General features: G+C 31.8%; 1 long non-coding RNA gene across 1 annotated transcript; it reads left to right on the plus strand.

Moving 5' to 3' along the window:
- Window positions 1-52: 52 nt before the first annotated feature.
- Window positions 53-15083, plus strand: LOC143064609 (uncharacterized). The gene is made up of 5 exons (XR_012975285.1): window positions 53-2080; window positions 7935-8106; window positions 10683-10781; window positions 12174-12746; window positions 14947-15083. It is a non-coding gene; the product is annotated as an uncharacterized LOC143064609 (long non-coding RNA).
- The last annotated feature ends 5735 nt before the right edge of the window (window positions 15084-20818 follow it).

Here is a 20818-nt window from a genome sequence, read left to right on the forward strand (position 1 = left end):
ATATTTGTTTTTTTTTTTTTTTTTTTTTTTTGGGTTAAACATTTTAGTTTTTCAGGAGTCAAATATCTAAATTAAGAAAAATATCATTTTCGACGATGTTGGCGTTGACTTCAAAACATTGTATTAAAATGTTTACTCATTTAAATCATTTGTATGACGAGTTGATATAGCATACATCGTGTTTAAACTTTGAAATTCTTAGATTCTTGATTTTTAATTTTAGTTTCTTGTGTATAATTCGGAGTTTAGTATGGCGTTCATTATCACTGTACCTGTATACATATTTTTTTAAGGGGCCAACTGAAGGACGCCTCCGGGTGCGGGAGTTTCTCGCTACATTGAATACCCATTGGTGGACTTCGGCTGTTGTCTGCTCTATGTTCGGGTTGTTGCCGCTTTGACACATTCCCTATTTCTTTCTCAATTTTATTGTTTGTCTCTTTGTCTTTTTCATTCTTAGCCATGGCTTTGTCAGTTTATTTTCAATTTATGAGTTTGACTGTCCCTCTGGTATCTTTCGTCCCTCTTTGATAATGATTTGGTTTGAGATATTGTTCTCCTTTATTTAGATTAGAGAACTAAGTAATCTTTAAGCAAAGTTTATAAAAGAAGGTTCAAGTTTTGCGTTATTTAAAAGTTTTCAACCCAGATCCATGATATTTCACAGGAAGATTGCACATATGTTAAGATGTGTGTAATTGTTATTATGGAATTATTTGAGGAATTAGTTCCTTAATTTTCAAGAATTTGTCATTTTTAGGGAAAATATGGAAGTGGGTATATATTTCAAGTTCTTCTGTAGTTTTCATCTAAATCCATAAGACTTTACAGAAAGATTTAGTACATGTTGAAGTCATTTTCCTGCTACTATGAAATTGTGTGAATAAATGTGTGGACAAGTGCGTCCTACTCATCTTACGAAAGTGCACTCAAAAGAATGTTTTATTAGACAGAAAAGATGATTTTTTCGCACATCTTTCTTGCGTAACGTGACGGTACCCAAATTGCACCTATTTTGACAGTTTTTTTCACCTACGTTTTTTTATGATCAAGAAAAAAATGTCCATAATTATTTTGTAGCCCTATCCTTCTTTATTGTATAGGTACACCAATTTAATTTTCAATCCATATTGAGTCATAAAAAATGGGTTTGAATCAACCTCCAAACTATCCATGATTCTGTAATGAGGAGTACCCAAATTGCATCCATGCTTAAATTCACATCGTCAAAAGTCTAATAACCGAGCTTTTGTTTAATTTCTTCAAATATTTTGAACAAGTTGATATTAGTCCATGCTTACTCTTCATATTTTACGAAATGGATACTTATAATATATTGTATTTGCTAATTTTAAGAAGATGACGCTTTGATGACGTCGCATTATGACGTTTTCGTACGTTTTGCTTTTTCAGTAAACAGTCCATCTGTTGATAAACACTGTGAACGTTTTGTGTATATCTAAATATGTTTACCTATGTTAAAAGACGTGCACAGTATCAAATCATAAAAATACAAAGTGATTAGTCTCTAGGAAATCTTGTAGGATTTCTGTTGCTATTTTTTCTAAATAGGTGCAATTTGGGTACTCGGTGCAATTTGGGTACCCTTACGTTATAGGGCTTATCAATCGAATAAATATGTTAGAAAAGACGATTTTCACGGATTGTTCTCGATCGTAGATGTATCCAATCAGTTCGTCCACTGCAAGACACTTCAACTCGTGATTCTTTGTAATATGGCAGTCGTAAAGCTGCTAACTGTAACTTAATTATTGACATGCAGTATTGCTTTGTATTTAACAATAAGGAGAAAATATAAACTTATATTATATTAGATACGATTTTTCATTCATTTTCAGATCTTCCTTTATCAGAATGGCCTGGAAATCACAGCAACAGAAATGGAAAGACGCCTATGAATAGAGGTCTCTTAAATCGACGTCTACTGGAAATATTCTATAAAATTGCTCGCCAGTTGTGTTACGTTATTCTTGTACTAATCATATGTACACATAATGATGTAGAAAAATCATATTTACAAAACGAGAACATTAAAAACCAGTTGTCGCCGATATCCAAGGTATGCATTTGATATCTCATCGTAGTTTTTTATTTTTTCATATAATTTAGAAAATGTTTCAGAATGGTTTATAAATACAACAAAATGTGTACTTTTACAAAAAGCATGTTGCTATTGGTATTAAACATTGACCACATAGTCTGACCTTGTAAATATCATGCTTTTTGTTGTTGTGTGTATGGATATTTTGAAAAAAATTAATACTTATTGTCTTTGTATACATACAGTCTAACAGGAAGAAAAAGAAAGATGAAAAATATCTCTATCTCTAGAATAAATCATTAAGGGTATCACCAGCCTAGTAGTCAGCACTTCGGTAATATCAATTATATGGTCATTTTTATAAATTTCCTGTTACAAAACTTTGAATTTTTCGAAAAACTAAGGATTTTCTTATCCCAGGAATAGATTACCTTAGCCGTATTTGGGACAACTTTTTGGAATTGTGGGTCCTCAATGCTTCTCAACTTTTTACTTGTTTGGCTTTATAACTATTTTGATCTGAGCGTCGCTGATGAGTCTTATGTAGACGAAATGCGCGTCTTGCGTATTAAATTATAATCTTCTTACCTTTGATAACTCTTTACTATTGACAAATTATTACAAAGTATACAACGATTTAGAATATTTTAGTGGTACTTATGAATAAAATTGATTCCTTTGCATATGATTACTTTGAAATGCCCTAAATACGGTGATAAATAAATCAGTTATTCATTTTGCATCCTTATTATCACAAGAAGACGCATCATATTTATCATATTTTTTTAGGGATTGCACACAAAGTTCATTTGAACTTATAGGAAATTGATGATTTGAGAGAGCAGAAATGAGGAAATATCGTTTGAAATTTTAAAACTCTTTCCACAATTTTCAATCACTAACTCCACCGAATTAAATGTGCACCTGCAAAAATAGATTGAAGTGGTCGCGAAATTTACTCCTTTTTAAAAGTTGGGAACTAAACGCATTGTATAACTTTTAGTAAAATAATGTTATATACTTTGTTCCATAAACTCGTCATACAATGTTCATCCTAAATCCCTGAGTGACACTTCTAAAATGCAGAATGTATGTGTCAGTATAGTTTTTCATGTCGGTTGATGAAACTCTTATGGTGTCTTCTGTTAGGTTGGTGTTAAAAGTAATACTTATGCAGAGATTATTAATGGTTAAATGCATGAAATTATTTGGTAACCATAACGGAATAATTTGAACGGAATTTTTACAAAATTATAATTTTTTTAACTATAAAAATTTCTTGCAGAAAAAGATTATGTGGACGGAAGATATATTAAAATCGAGCTATTCTACAAAATGTATCAGCAAAATGTTTGTGTATGTTAAAATATAATTTAAGATAGCGGTGTGTATTTGGGACTATATTCTAAATAGAAAAACTAAATCTATATTAAAGAAAATGATTCTGTTGGACAGAAGATATATTACAATCAACCTATTCTGTAAGGTTATCAACAAAATGTTTAATCTATAATACTAAAATAACGAAGTCCAATTTGTCAGCCGTCATGGGGTAAAAACGACAAATCAAAGAATTCAACTTTATATACAGCTAATATAGGACAGTGGTGTAGATTAAAAGTTACACCACTCCAGACCCTTTTGTTTTCAACATAATTAATACTGCCAGTATTTAACAAGTTCCGGGTCGAATACGATACCGATACCAATAATATATTCACCGGTTACCTATTACCTTATCTGTACGTTCCATATCTGACAGGCGTACCACCAAACGGTGTATTTAGGATTTTGCTATATACACGGGTCATAATCACAGAGTTGACACTACTAAATTCAATCATTGTCAAATTGTTCCCTATTACAGTATTTCAATCAGTAAGACTTTCTAAGATAACAATACGAATACTAAAACTCTGGACTTAAAATAAAGCGTAAAGGTACAGTTTTTAATTTGTTAGCGGGTATGACGTAAAACAGCGAATAAAAGAATTCAACTTTACTTAGAACTAATATAGGACAATGCTGTTGATTAAAAAATACTCCATTCCACGATCTTTTGTTTCCAATTGATTAATATTACTGTAGCGATTTTAGTTTGACTGTATAATTTATTATTATGTAAGATGTCTTTCTTTTAAATACATAAGGGTTAAATTACATTTCTATAGGGCAATGCCCGGTATTTTTATCTATTTGAACGGTATCTATATTATTTAAATTCACCGCCCGGTATCTGAAGAACTGCCCGGTACCCCATCTTTGGAACCGCCGGGGTACCGTCCGGTAACCCCATCTGTGAAACTATCAAGGTACCGCCCGGTAGCCAATCTTTAGAACCGTTGAGATACCGCCCTGTATTTACAGAACCGCCCGGTACCCCATCTTTGGAACCGTCGGGGTACCGCCTGTATTTATGTATATAATGCGAGAGGGACCAGAGAGTGTGATAATATAGGAAGAGATAGAATTGAGATTGTTAGTAAGAAGTGTTGAGAGTAATATTGTTTTAGTGAATTAGGATTATTGTTCAACTGTTTTGTTATGTCAAACTGATATACATTTAACAGATTACATAGTGATTTGAATTGAAACTTTGTGTTGTGGTTTGTTTTCTTTGTGCCATTTTAATATGGATTGTACGTAATTTACGCTACCAAAATAACACATCGACAAACACGAATCCATACAAAAAACGACAACGCTACAAATGGCGGCAGCGGTGGGATAGCCATACACGAAGTTTTAAATTCATAATGAAGAGAATGGTTGGAATATCAGTGAGACTTAAACTATTTGAATACATGTTAGTGTTCTTTACTACCTTAAGGGGACAGGAAGAAACATACGTGCACGGACTGTCTTCAGATATCCAAATGAGATGGGAGAGTTTGATAGATAAGATGAAGCTACGGTTTGGACATTCAAACATGGAAGAAATCTATCTTGCAGAGGCAAAACTAAGGAGAAGGAAACCTGGTGAATCGTTTAGAGATTTGGGGCAATCTGTTGAAGATTTGTACAGGCGTTCATACCCATCTCATCCAGAACTTCTCCAAGAAAATAGTATCAGATCGTTTCTTGACGCTTGCGGTGAGTCGGAAGAGTTCCGCATGTTAATAAGGCGAACCAAGCCTAAGACACTCCAAGAAGCTGTTTCAAGTGCTATGCAAGAAGAATGTTTACGAATGAATAAAAGAAATGTGAATAAGGTTAACAGGAGAAATAATGTATATACAGTGGAAAAAGATAGTGATGTTCATGAACCGAGTTCAAAGAAGAACAATTATTCAGAAAGTCCTATGAACAACCGAGGATATCAAAATAAGAGAAGTAGAAAGTGTACGAATTGTGGAAAAAGAGGACACACAAGAGATTACAGTTTGAGTAAGACACGTTCAAACAATCAGAATATTTCAAATCAGACGGTACCAGAGGAAGACACCGTCCAGAATAGTGGTGGTACCGTCCAGCAGTTAAACAACAACCGGTCGGAGCAATAGGCCCTGCTCCGACCGACGGTACCTGGTGGCCTAGCAGAAGTTTAAAGGAGTGTACCTTGGATAAACATAGGACGACACGTTCCACTCAAACTGAAAGGGGTGATATGGAGATTGGCTTGGATCACTTATTAGACCAAGATTTAACTCCAAAGTATCACATAACACCTAAGCGGTTGAGTGATGGTGCGTTTGTTTATCTGCTAGAGGAACACATAAGATAATATTGGACAAAATGACGTACGTAGCTGTGTTAACGAAAATATAAAGAAAGGTCGTTATGATGGTAGATAGTAAATAGAAGGACCAGCAATTACTTGCAAGATCGATACAGTTGCAAGATATACTTTCATTACAAAAGACAGCTACCGAAACATTTTGCCTGATAGTAGACCTATGCTAGGACCATTAGATACCAGGTTCATCACAACTATTGGTGATGATTTAAAAGTATTAAGAACTGCTGTTATGACGTTATCATGTGATGAATTTTGTGTTCAATTTTCAATTATTGTTTCAGGAGTAATAAATCATTTACTTGGTGAAAGTATTATCCAATCCATTCGATGTCAAAGGGACTGGAATTCTTTATTTTTAGAAATATGAGGCAGAAATATTCCATTTCATGACAAAATATGGACTACTAGTATCTTAATTCTTCTCAAGGTATGGTACATGCAAGTTTGTTTTACCCAACCAGTAAAGATATTATGTTGTTCAAAGGAACACATATTGCTGTTTTTGTACCAGTTTTGAATATCGGCAATTCTGTTGAGGTAGAAGATGAAAATGAAGATGTTTGTGGTTTTGTTGAGCATCGTAATTCGTCTAATAGTTTGTTACCTCGATATATGGAAAAGATGTACCAAAGCGGTATACAGAATCTTTCAATTTAAGAAGCCGATGAATTTAAAAGGGTATTGCTGCAAATTTGTTGTGTGTTTGTTGACCCTGATGGAAAAACTGGACATATATTGTTGGGAATGCATGAAATCATACCGGAGAAACAGATACCAATCAAGGAACTGTAGGACCATTCTTTGGATTAATCATTGGGACCGCTGAACATTTTTTTTCATGAATGAAAAATTGAAACCGCCTGACAATTCTGAGAAAAAAATATTGGAACCACCAGACAATTCTTCAAAATAAAACATTGGAACCTCTTGGAAATAATTTTAATAAAACATTGAATACAAGGTTCGTCACAGCTAATGTTGGTGATTTGAAAGTGAAGTTAGGAACTGCTATCATAACTAGGTTATTATGCATGTTGAAGTAAACATATAACATTGAGTTGAACTATATTGATTGTGTTTTGGATATATATGTAGCTGTACAGTGAGAAGCCTAGTTTTGTTAACTACATTGAAATAGGAATTTCAATAGCTAGTTGGGGGGATTGTAGCGATTTTAGTTTGACTGTATAATTTATTATTATGTAAGATGTCTTTCTTTTAAATACATAAGGGTTAAATAACATTTCTATAGGGCAATGCCCGGTATTTTTATCTATTTGAACGGTATCTATATTATTTAAATTCACCGCCCGGTATCTGAAGAACTGCCGGGTACCCCATCTTTGGAACCGCCGGGGTACCGTCCGGTAACCCCATCTTTGAAACTATCAAGGTACCGCCCGGTAGCCAATCTTTAGAACCGTTGAGATACCGCCCTGTATTTACAGAACCGCCCAGTACCCTATCTTTGGAACCGTCGGGGTACCGCCTGTATTTATGTATATAAGGGGATGCGAGAGAGATCAGAGAGTGTGATAATATAGGAAGAGATAGAATTGAGATTGTTAGTAAGAAGTGTTGAGAGTAATATTGTTTTAGTGAATTAGGATTATTGTTCAACTGTTTTGTTATGTCAAACTGATAGGCATTTAACAGATTACATAGTGATTTGAATTGAAACTTTGTGTTGTGGTTTGTTTTCTTTGTGCCATTTTAATATGGATTGTACGTAATTTACGCTACCAAAATAACACATCGACAAACACGAATCCATACAAAAAACGACAACGCTACATTACCAATAATTGATAAGTTCCAGGTCGACGGGTTCAAACAGAAAGATTTTGAAAGCAGAGAAAACCATGACTTTATCAGATGACAATACCAATACTAAAATAAGGCTTACGCATAGTTATATACAATGTACTTTAATTCAGTCACGGACCTGCGATATCACGGATGTGTTCTAGTATAATTTTAGATATAAATGTTTATTTGGGAAGTATATTCAAATAGAAAAACTAAATTCATATTAAAAAAAAGTAAAATTTCCCTTGTGATTGTTAAATTCAAAATTACGTTTTTTTTCAAGAACATAAACAAAATATACCGTGTTTACACTATCGTTAACAGGTCAACAACACACTTGATATATGGAATTATTTGAGTCACCAATTCATTCATAAGATATTCCCCAAACGATTGTCTGGTGCTGACGTACGATTGGTGTATGACAGGGGATTTATGGACGATGACTGCAGTTATAAGATAGGACTTATTCAACTACGTCAGATGAGAGTAAATGGTAAGCTAGATTCAATTCGAATGAAAGGACAATGTACGATAATGGCAGTTATGTTACTCTTCTCTTAATAAGTTTATTTGGATATCGTTTATGGTCTCAGTAAAGAAACTTGAAAAGGCAATGATTTTATTGTGTTCCGGTAAAGGAAGCTTACCTATTAACGATGGTACTTAATGTAACGTCTATGTTATAGTGTTTTAAATATTGAAATTAAGTCAACTAATAAAATAGAGAATGGAAATAGGGAAGATATTAAAGAGTCAACAATTCAAAGAGTAGAACTGAGTAAAAACCGACTTCGATTTCGTTTATATTCCCAGAATTCCTGGGAAGTTTGTCACAATTCCTTTTGATTTCTTTTCAAAATTCGAAGGTCTGCTAAAATCTCACTTTAAATTCATACAATTATAAATACAAGAGTATCGTGTTTTTCTTTTTCGTACAAATTAAATTAAAGTCATAAAGAAACTAGACTTTTTAGCACGAATAAAAGTTTGTCATCAGATCCAGTGAATATGCGAAATCATCTACGGTTAGCAGTTTAAATATTTTGCTGATTCAATGAAATCTCCGACGACTTTTTGTTTACTTTTTTTAATTTTTAACTATGCCCACTCAGATATTATAAATGAATTAACATTCATATTCAAGAAATGCCCTGTATGAATATACTCATGGGTCGAAGATACGCTCATAGATTAAAAGGGGGAAAGGGGGAAGCAACATTTCATTTAATTTAAATGTTTCAACAATTTATTGATGACTGGACATTTAAAAAAATTCAAAACGGAAAGTCCCTTATCAAATGGCAAAATCAAAACCTTAATCACGTCAAACGAATGGATAACATCGGTCATACTCCTGACTTGATAAGGACAATTTTTATGTGGATATTACATGGTTTATTAGCTAGATAAACCACTTCCTTGTATAACAGTCGAATAAAATTTCTATTATATTGACAACGATGTGTGAACAAAACAAACAGCCATAATAGAAAGTAAAATCACAAAAATACAACAAGCCGAGGAAAATTCAAAAAGGAAAGTTCTTAATCAAATGGCAAAATCAAAAGCTCTAACACATCAAAAGAATGGATAACAACTGTCATATTCCTGACTTGGTACAGACATTTTCTTATGTAGAAAATGGTGAGTTAAACCTGGTTTTATAGCTAGCTAACTCTCACTTGTATGACACTCGCATAAAATTCCATACAAATGAATTTAAATAAAAGTGTACAAGTGTTTCATGAGCAGTTATTATACTTTGGTATAGGATAACTTGGTTGTTTCTGCACTTTGTCCAAAATGAAAACGTTTTCTTGCACTATACAAACATTTATTCAAATAGAAAACTCTATAAAATCACTTTTTCTCACATTAATACTCATTTATCAGAATTATAGCCTTAAAGAAATCACTGCGAATACTCTAAGTTTTTCTTTACTGTATATTTTATACCCCCTCCCCTGTTTCAATTTTTTCAAGAATTTGAAAACAAGACTTGAATTATTGCCAGCTAACCCTATTTGCATATTTTCTGATATAATATGCCTAGAACCTGTTTAAAACTGTTTTGACAACATATTGAAAGGATATCAGAATACATAAATGTAATGTTTAGCAGTCAATCATTACAACATTCAAGATCCAGCCTCTGTCTGCAGTCCACATCTTACTGTATGCCTATTTGTCAATAAAAGAAAGTACACATTTTCTGCCTCAAATTGTCAATTTAGAATTCTTGTTACAACAGCATCATCTGTAACAATATATCTGACACAATTTAGCTAATATATGTACTAGAAGCGTTCAAACAAATCCATATTTGCAATAGTTGTATGTATGCAGATACCAGTCGGAGATATAAATTCACTTAAAATGTTATAGAGATGACTACTTACATCTGATTTTTGCATAACTTCCAAGCATAGTTATTGTTTTCTATATCAAGAGCTTTAAAATAATAAAATCATAGCATTTACAAGTTAAATTATATGTTTTATGAACCAGGGTAGGGGTAGAGCTATGAAGTTTTGAAAAAAATCTTATCCTAGAATTGAAAGTTCGTATGCACTACAATTTTTTTCAAAGGTCAAAATATAGGGCTGTGCGGCATATTTTCATCGTTTATATACCCTGAACTTCTCATAGTTTAAACTAACACTAATTTTCTTAATTACCCCTACCTCGAATGAAAGGTTACCACAGATGTCAATGTAAACAATATGCACATGTATATTTACTGGTAACACTCCCAATTTATGTCTCTGTGAGATGGAACACAGAGAGCATAACTGGTAACCAGTATGTAAACAAAATTAATTTTCTATGAATATTCAAGATCTCCCCAAAAGAGGCGTGTTTTGCAACCTATAATCAACGCGTAGTGAAATATAAACAATTATGATAAATGACATACCACGGTTTCTATGAAAATCTTTGTAGCAGTTATTATAGGTTCTGAAATTGCAGCATATAAATGTATAAGTTGTTATACGGTCTTGTTTATCATGAATTAAGTAATGAAAGCAAACGATTTTTTTTTATCTGTTCTATATCAATTTGTAAAAGGAAAGTGTACAGTTCCAAAAATCATGTCAAAAACAGTGGACTTCTGTTATATGAGCTATGATACCAAAGATGCACGGGAAACAATGCATTTTTGTCCAGGTAAATATTGTGTCTTTAAAATCAGTTGTAACTATATATGCTATCAATCTATATCTTGATATATCGAGAGTATTTAAATAAATCTTTTTTTGATATGCCAGACACAAGAATTGTCTGCATAAGAAGCATCAGTGGCTCTCGAATATAAGCAGTAGGAATGTCAAATCAAATCGGAAGTTGAACATTTAAAAAAACACCGAAAAGATATGCTTAATAAGGTTAATGCAATACATGTCTTTAGTTGAAAACGTTAAGAGTTTCAAAAAAATGTAAAACCGTTTAAACAGTACAGGAAATGGTATGTTATAGGCAATTATTTTCATTGTTTCAATTCCAAAATAAACAACTAAATAACAGCCTTCAGATGGTCAACGGACAATAGTATCTCAGACATGCTAAATTTGTTAATTGAACTGTTTCTTAAAATATGTTCTATTGTATTCCATGATATTGTATTTAATTGTATTGTTTGTTTGCATTGCTTTAACCCTTATGGGTGTATTTTTAAAATAAAAATGATATTTTTTAAGGAGTAGGTTCAGTAAGACCCATTTTTGGCCCCAAAATATAGCAGTTTTACAAAAATATGAAAATGTAATCTTTAAGCTATTTACTGGAAAGCAGAATGCTTTTGCTACATAAATATGGGCTGTTTTTGACAATACAATGCACATATATCGGGTACTAGCATCATTAAGTCATGCTAAATTACTGAAATCTTCACAATTTGAGCATTTTAGTTAAATATACCAAAAAACGTCACTTTTCAGATGGTTTTTGTCTAAAATGAAAGTGGCCGCATTTGTGTATATTCATAATATTGAAATGTAAGTTGTGTTTGATGATAATACATAACATATGTAAAGGTTGAGGATGAACACGGATGCGGCCACTTTTATTTTTGACAAAAATCATCTGAAAAGTGACGTTTTTGGTATATTTGATAGATTTTTTATATTTAAGCTTGAATTGGGGCGTTTTTAATGACTAAATCAGTTAAAATCTTTTACATAAACTAGTTGAAACAATTTAAATAGACACTTAAGTGTTTAAAAAATGTCCAAAATCTTTCGTTCGATGAACCTGAAATTTGAGGCCAAAATCGGCCCTTACCGGACCTACTCCTTTTGTCTTGTATATGGTTTCAAACATTTTGCTTTAAGTACAAAAAAAGTCGCCAATCTAATTTACATTAGTTCTCCGCACTTGCTCCTGGTTGTTTATATGTCGCGCGTGGGAACTAATGGTAATTAGATTGAACAGTCTCTGTAGTAATAGTGATTTTTCATGACAACAGCGTAATACAAAATATTGTTTTGAAGATATAACTTAAAGATTTTAATTTATTATACAAACTGTTGTAAAATCTTATAGTGCTAATTTTTCTTTAAGAATGGAAGCCATATACAGAAGCATGTTATTCGGATGGATTTAAATTTTATGATGATTTTGCTACTGGATCAGCCTGTTTTGTTGGCCGATTTGCAACCTATGACGGCGGTGGCTATTTAAAAGTCCTAGATCCTACCAAATCAGAAATACAGAATGATATTCTGAAATTAAAAACAAACAATTGGATAAATGAGAAAACCCGTTTAGTCGTTGCTGAGGGAGTGGTTTTAAACATCAACACCAAACTTTTCACAAGCTTTCGAATTATGTTCGAACTACCTCCATGGGGAAATGTAGAAGCTTCGTTGGAAGTTAAGACAACTCAGTTATATCCATACATAAGCACATCTGACTTTCTTGTTTTAGGCTTGCAGATTTTATTTATTTTAATGACATTTTTTCGTATTCTTTTTCTGATATTTGCCATATTTAAAGACAATAATCGTTCAAGACACATGACTGGACACTTGGTAGAACTAATGAGTGTTGGTTTGTGTATAACTGCAATAGTGTGCTATATAATAAGAATAGACAACACGATATCATCTATCGAGGCGATTTACAACACTAAAGGTAATTTGTAGTTTACCTCATCGATCGAAGTTTCCGTCTGTATGTCCACAGCAAAACAAATACAGCCAATAAACACTATAGTTTACCTTAGCTGTATTTGGAAAAACTTTTAGGAATTTTGGTCCTCAATGCTCTTCAACCTCGTACTTTATTTGGCCTTTTTAACTTTTTGGGATTCGCGCGTCACTAATGAGTCTTTTGTAGACGAAACGCGCGTCTGGCGTATATACTAAATTTAGTCCTGGTATCTATGATGAGTTTATTTACAACCACTTTTGATGGAGATTTATTTCCCCGAGGGTATCACAAACCCAGTAGTCAGCACTTTTTTGTGCTGACATGAATTTTCATTGATATGGTTATATTTATAAATATACTGTTTACAAATTTTTGAATTTTTTGATATACTAGGGCTTTTCTACCTCAGTCATAGATAACCTTAGCTGTATTTGGCAAAACTTTTAGGAATTTTGGTCCTCAATGCTCTTCAACTTGGTACTTTATTTGGCCTTTTTAACTTTTTTGGATTCGAGCGTCACTGATGAGTCTTCTGTAGACGAAACGCGCGTCTAGCGTATATACTAAATTTAGTCCTGGTATCTATGATGAGTTTATTTACAACTCAGATCGACTAGCCAAATGCTTAGAAATTCGGATGGGCCATATTCTACGTTTTTAAAAGTTTTTCTTTAAGCTTGTCAACTACATTAAAATGTAATTTATAAAATATTGATCATTATTCATATCTGAGATACTAAGTGAACTACAGTTGAACAACAACATATAACATTTTGACCTACATTTTACACTTCACTGGCACATACTGCTTTTATGTTTTACACGAGTTCAGATTTTAAACACTGTAGAACATACAATCATGAATGTACAGTATACATCTTAGGGAAAAAGACACTCCTACCAAAATAAATCTTTATAATATAAAACTAAATTGAAGCTTTATGTCTCAATAGATGATTTTTTTCTGATTATGAAAAAAAATTTTTAACAGACTTGATTCTATTATATATAAGAAGATATGGTATTTTTTTAATTATTTAAGGAAAATTTTAGTAATATTGATACAGTTTAAATAACCATACCTTAGAACAATTTTGAAATGGCAAAACTTCATACATTCATCAAATTCCTTTTTTGTTTTTTTCGAAAGCTATTTGTTGTGTGTGTCAGATATTTAAAAAAAACCTGATAGGTGTAGTAACAAACATTAAGGGCATACGATACAGTTTATATCCTGCAATAAAATGTTGATCAAAACTTGCATATAGGTTATTTTTTACCTGATTAAATCAAATATGTAATGCAAAATATACCATCATGTACTTCTTTTTGAGTAAAGTGAGGTTCAAATTTCAAACATTTCCTCAAAATTCGGATTTTTAGACGTATTTTTCTTTCGACAGAAATACATAACTTTTTTTTTTGTTTTAAAAGATAAACACAAGCTGTATTTTATTAAATAATTTGTATTTTTTGTTTTATATAAAAGAGGGACGAAAGATACCAGAGGGACAGTCAAACTCAAAAATCGAAAATAAACTGACAACATTATGGCTAAAAATCAAAAAGACAAACAGACAAACAATAGTACACACGACACAACATAAAAAACTAAAAAATACGCAACACGAACCCCAACACGACACAACATAGAAAAACTAAAGAAAAAGCAACACGAAATTTCCTATAAATTTGTACATTTTATTTCTACAAATAACTCATATTTATCAAATGTTCGTAAATGTAGAAAAAAAAACCGTCATTTTTTGCTGTATATTTATCAAATTTTAAAAAAAAATGCACTTTTGACTTTTTATGAAAATTGGTACACATAATCTTCATACGTAATCAAACCAAATGCCATTTTTAAAAAGAGAATTCCTTGAACTCGTTTTAAAGTTAATTCAGTTTGAATGATAAAAGTCAGTCGAAAACTGCATCTTTTTCGAAAGTCACTGTTTGACGTCGGGAAAATGACAATTTACGTTAGCAACGTCATAACCTTCCCTGTATCTGTATCTTATGCCCTCAAAGTTTTCTGTAGAATTTTATTTATTTCTCTTGATATAACTTCCTTTAAAAATGTTTGAGTGAAATGTATTTTGTTACTGTGCATATATCATTCCGATATAACATTATCAAAAAAAATGTATAACTTGTACATCATTTTTTTCTTTTGTAGAAGTATTTGTTTCCTTCGAGGATGTCAATAAGTTTGATACATTGTACCGAATTATCATGTCAACGGAAATGTTTATAGCAATAGTAAGACTTTTACAGCCACTTAATTTAAATTTCCACCTGTTTGTAATGCAGAACGCCATCAGTTCGCATAAGAATGAAATACTATCATTTGGTATTATGGTTTGTATTCTCATGACATCATTTGCTGCTTTTATGTACCTTTACGGGGATTGGACATTATACAAATTCAGAAGCGTTTTAGCTTCCTACTTGACATTACTACAGGCGTTTCTGTCTATGGTCCGATTTAAAGAAGCTTTCCATACAACTGATTTGGTCCTTGAAAGTATGTTTACATTTTTCTTGTTTTGTTCGTCGGTCCTTATCATAAACATGTTCATCTCGATGCTAAATGACGGATTTAAGACAGTTAAACATTCCAACCACACAAATGGTGTAACAAAATTCGATAAAGAACTTAATGAGCACTTTTGGTGGAAGATGGAGAATTTTCAGAAAATTTTCAGCTCCATGAATGAAACTAAAACAGAGAGGAAAAGAAAATACATTACAGGTAAGGTTGATACGTTATAAATTTAGTGTTATTTCAGATCGGTGACAACAGATATAGGATAACAAATGTCTTGATTGATTGATCAATAGATTTATTGATTGATCAATAGATTTATTGATTGATCAATAGATTTATTGATTGATCAATAGATTTATTGATTAATGTTTTATGCAATTTTTAGCATAATTTGTTATTTAGTATCTGTCGAAGTGTAATGATGAAGGAAGCCGGATAACTGGTTAGAACCTCCAACCTACGGCAAGAAAACTGACTCGAGTCTATTAAGATTGGAGTCGAACTTCCACATGCAGGATTGAAATCACAACATTAGTCCTGGGAGGCTAGTGATACAGAAGTTGCAATATTTCGTACACTCGGCGACCGATGCCCCTAAACAAATTAAAAAAAATGTTTTGCAATAAGCAACTTGTATTGTTTTTATAGCAAAAAATAATCTGTATTTTAAAAATGAAGGAAAAAAGTTGCGACAATTTCACGAATTTAACAAAGGCAAAATAAAAAAAAATACTTGTGTTTAGGGTTTCCCTACTGATCCTTTTATACCTCAAAATGTTCAACCACAAGTTTATATTTACTTTTTCTTTTGTGTCAAATTGGATGTATTTTGGTTGTATAAATGCAGTTTTGTATTTGCTCCATTTATTTCGTCTATCTTTGTCAGTCGACAAAACAGCGTCACGTTTACAAACTATTATTTAAACTCAACAGGAATAACTATACGGAAAGTTTATCTGCATTGTTCTTGTCTTATATTTGTTTAATAACGGATTCAAGACAATAGCTGATTGTCCCAAAATGTAATTTATATCCTAACCAATAAATGAATTATATAACACGAATAATTGTATAAAACTAATCTTTTTCATACTAACATGTTTTTTTTTCATCTGACAGTGACAAAAAATAATAATCTAAAAACTTCATTTTGTGCTGAATCATAAATGACTACCTAAGATCATACGATATAACGTTTCATCTTTGGCAAAACTTATATATCACATAAGGCTTGTTTCCTCGTCTGTAATATTCCTTGATTTTTACCCAAAAAATAAACATAATTATAACCACACCAGAAGTAGGATATACTAAATATTTTGAAAAGTATTATAATCGGTTTGATACGAACAATCTAATTAATTAACAATTAAAAGTACAACGCTTTTATTTACAGTGTTTGTTTATCTTAACAAATACAGCAATATTTGAACAATGAGTGTATCCCATCGGAATCATGTTATTTAGTCTGTGGTTTACTATGTCCAGTTTCGCGCTTTTTCTTTTGTCAGAGTATTGTGCACTCAATTCTTTCTTGGGGATCTATATGATTGCTTCCTTGATATCTTTAATTTTTTCTAACTCATATTCATAGATACTCAAGACAAAACAATATGTTGTGTTTATTGAAAGAAGTTAATTGTAACAGGTGCAATTCGAAGATACAAGAGAAATGCAAATGTCTTTATTTATTATAGATGAAAATGACGTTACAATAAATTCTATGAAGCTGGACAATCAGGTAATATAATAAAGGGAAATAGACATACATACATTACTATACCCCTAAAACTTGTACCCACTGTCACAAGACCAGCATTTTTCATCTATAACGGAATGATTCGAAGCTTAGAAATTTTAGAACCATCATTGATTTTAGTGTTTATGTTGAATTATTAGAACAATCCAGGTTCAGCAGCACTTGAGGTATCTGATTCATGATTAAAAACCATCCAAGTTCAGCATCCCTTCAGGTATCTGAAGAGTTAGCATACTCAGAAGAAGATGATATTTCGAGTCAATATCCTGCATTTATTTTTATATCAAGCACATTGCCAAACATTTCATATTTTCAAAGTAATGGAAAACAAATTCAACGGGAATGAGTAGTTAATGTCACAGACAACTTTTTTTTTATGAAGACAGTACTAACTATATGATAAAATTGATAAAATTGGTTTACTGTACCACCCCGACTATTCAAATCATATGATGTGGCAACTGAAATCATGCACGAAAATTTTACATGTCCCAGGTACAAACAGTTACAAACAAGTTGAGCAAAAACTATTATCAACATGCATAAAGAACTACAAAAAAATCCATAAAATACAAGTGGCATTTTTAAGATTTCGGCCCATTTAATTCTTTATCAACTATATTATTATTACTATAACGTTGTTACAATGTTGATTTCTAATGTTTTAGGCATATGTAATATGTGAAACTGTAATACGAGCACAAGAAGAAGAAAGAAATTTTGATAAAGTCACTTTATCTGTAAGTTTACATAAAGTTATCTTAGATGTTGTGTAAGTAAAACTTATGTCTAGTCCACAAGAAAACTAAGAAACGTGACTCTCGCGATAAAGTTGAACAGCAAAATAGATCTACAAATAGGTCAAAAAATTGATATTTTCGTTCGATTCTTTACAAAAGATATTGTCAGTAAATTAATATTTGACCTTCCAACTACGACAATATTAATGACGCAATATTTATATCTGTCTGTCATCCGCCACTGTCTGTCCGTCTTTCTATTTTATGCTTCTTTCAATAAGAAGTTGTGGAATGAGTGCTAATGAGACAACTCTCCTTCTAATTCCCAATGTGTAAAAAGTAAAAAATTGTAAATCAAAGTAAGGTCTTCGACAAGGATCCTTAGCTCACACGGAAAAGCAAGCTATAAATGGCCCTAAATGACTAGTGTAAACAATTCAAACAGGAAAACCAACGTTATAATCTTTATAAAAGACGAGAAACGAGAAAAACCTTATTTTATTAAAATAGGAACTTTTTAATACATAGGCAAAGTTAGGTTTTTGACCAAAAGTTCAAGATGATAGTGCAAGGTGGGCGTGTTGTTCACTGGACGAGTATTCTTATCGGCTTTACTCTTGAAAACTATATTAGAGGGAAAGACACAAACAGAAACGAATGACTACATTGTAGATAAGTTATATACAGAAAATAAAGTGATGTAACTCATCAAATTACTCCTTATTGTGTTAATTGTCATTAAATGACTTTAAAAAAAATAAAAACATATTCTGAGTGGATATGAAACAAACAATGTGACAGTGTGCTTATGTATTATTGTTCCATAAAAATGTATGTATAACAAATATACCGTATTCTCTCCAAGACAAATTATATAAGGAGTCCATAAAAAATTACGTAATCAAACTCTATCAATTAATCATAAGTTTTCCATTTAACTATTCCGACAAATGGGAGGTGTACATATTCTTTATCTGTGATGATATTTTCAATATTTAAATATAAGATCTTCATATCTTTATTGTGTAGTTCTTTTTTGTGGGTTTGTATGATATTCGCTTTTATGAAAGTGACGTTTAGGAGTTTAGTGTGACGTCCATTTACACTGCACAAGTACACTAGTTTGTTTAGGGGCCAAATGAAGCCAGCCTTCGGGTACGAGATTTTTATCGTTGTGTTAAATACCCATTGGTAGCCTTGCGCTGTTTTCTTGAATTAGGTCTGGTTGTTTACTATTTGACACATTGCCAATTTCCATTCTCAATTTTATGTTGAAACTAATATTCTTGAAACTACTGAACTAATCGAAACAAAATGAAAGAGAGATTCGTTTTATGGTAGCAGCCCGCCATGTATATAAAATTCGTAATTATGTGCAACAAGAAAATATTCCTTTTTTTACTGACACACAGTTTTTTTCTTATGGTATCAGTGGCAAAAGTAAGGTTTGCTCTACACATAGTTTTGTTTTGTTTTTGATCTTTTTTCTCTCTCCGCTAAACCTAAACTTATACGTAACCTAACAAATACTTCATTTACCTGATTTCAATGACGAATTAAAAAATGATAGATATAAAAAAAAATCGTAGTTTCCTTGAAAACGATATTTTATTCAAGTTATGAAATATGTGTAGAATTGAATACTTTAAGATTTGTCTTGTAGGCGTTGATGAGATGAAACTTACAGCCGCTTTGGTGGACATTCTACTACTATCACAACGGGATGTTTAGTGATTTGGACTTTCTAGTCGAGTCACTTCTATAATGTCGACATAGCGATATCTTGGTTTGGAAGTATATATATATATATATATATATATATATATATATATATAATCTGTAGAATGACAATGACTGTTTTTACTCTGATGATTCTTATGTAGACGAACCGCGCGTCCGAACTATCTAATTATAAGCCTGGTACCTTTGAACTATTCAAACTAAATCTGAAGTATTATGTTCAACGTGATTTTTTATGTCCCATTTATGGGCATTATGTTTTCTGTTCCGTCGTACCGTCCGTGTGTCCGTGAGTCCATTCGTTCGTCCGTTCGTCTGTCCTGCTTCAGGTTAAGGTTTTTGCTCGAGGTAGTTTTTGATGAAGTTGAAGACCAATCAACTTGAAACTTAGTAAAGATGTTCCCTATGATATGATCTTTCTAATTTTAAAGCCAAATTAGAGATTTTATCCCATTTTCATGGTCCACTGAACAAAAAAATGATCATCCGTTTACTTAGGATACATTCTTGTTTATACTATTTTAGATGTTTTATTTTATATGAACATTTTGTAGAGAACACAAGTGTTATTAAATTTAGAAAAAGAGATTAGTAAAGTAAATAACATTCTACTGAAGGTGAAGCATGACAAATCAAATTGACGATTTTTTTTAATGCAAATTTGTTTTAATGTATAGAAATACTAGATGCATTAAATATCTTTTTTTACTATTAATCTCTTGTTGCTTTTGATAAACAATTTGTATCCTGACTTACTGTCAAATATAGTAGCTGGTTTTATTTGAAAACAAGACTTTTCATAGAGGTTTTTAGTTTTTTTTTGTTTTTTAAATATAGAAGCAATACAGTAGTCGCATTACTAGTAAGGTTATCAAAATTAAATCTAAAAGTATTAAACGAACCTAAAGGAATAGGCAAAAGATCATCATGGCATGTGAAACTTGTAACAACAAATAAGCATAAAATAGAGTTTTTGACCTAAATCATATATAAATTCAACATATTTTCCTGCATTTTCGTAAATTACAATGTTTCGGATTCTGGCTATGATTATATATACAAAATTCATCGCAAAAAAAAAAACGGCCTTGATGGATGAGTTTTGAATGTAGTTAGTTTTGTGTAAGAAGTAGTAATTTGGAGGGATTAATATGCGAAAATGGAAGAATCGATACGAAAAATATGTAATTGCTATTTTTTTATTTCAAAAAAACTAGATATTCCAAATGTGCATAATAACAGTTTTTAAAAAAATCTGCAA

This window comes from Mytilus galloprovincialis, chromosome 2 (genome assembly GCF_965363235.1).
Source record: "Mytilus galloprovincialis chromosome 2, xbMytGall1.hap1.1, whole genome shotgun sequence".
Lineage (NCBI taxonomy): Eukaryota > Metazoa > Mollusca > Bivalvia > Mytilida > Mytilidae > Mytilus > Mytilus galloprovincialis.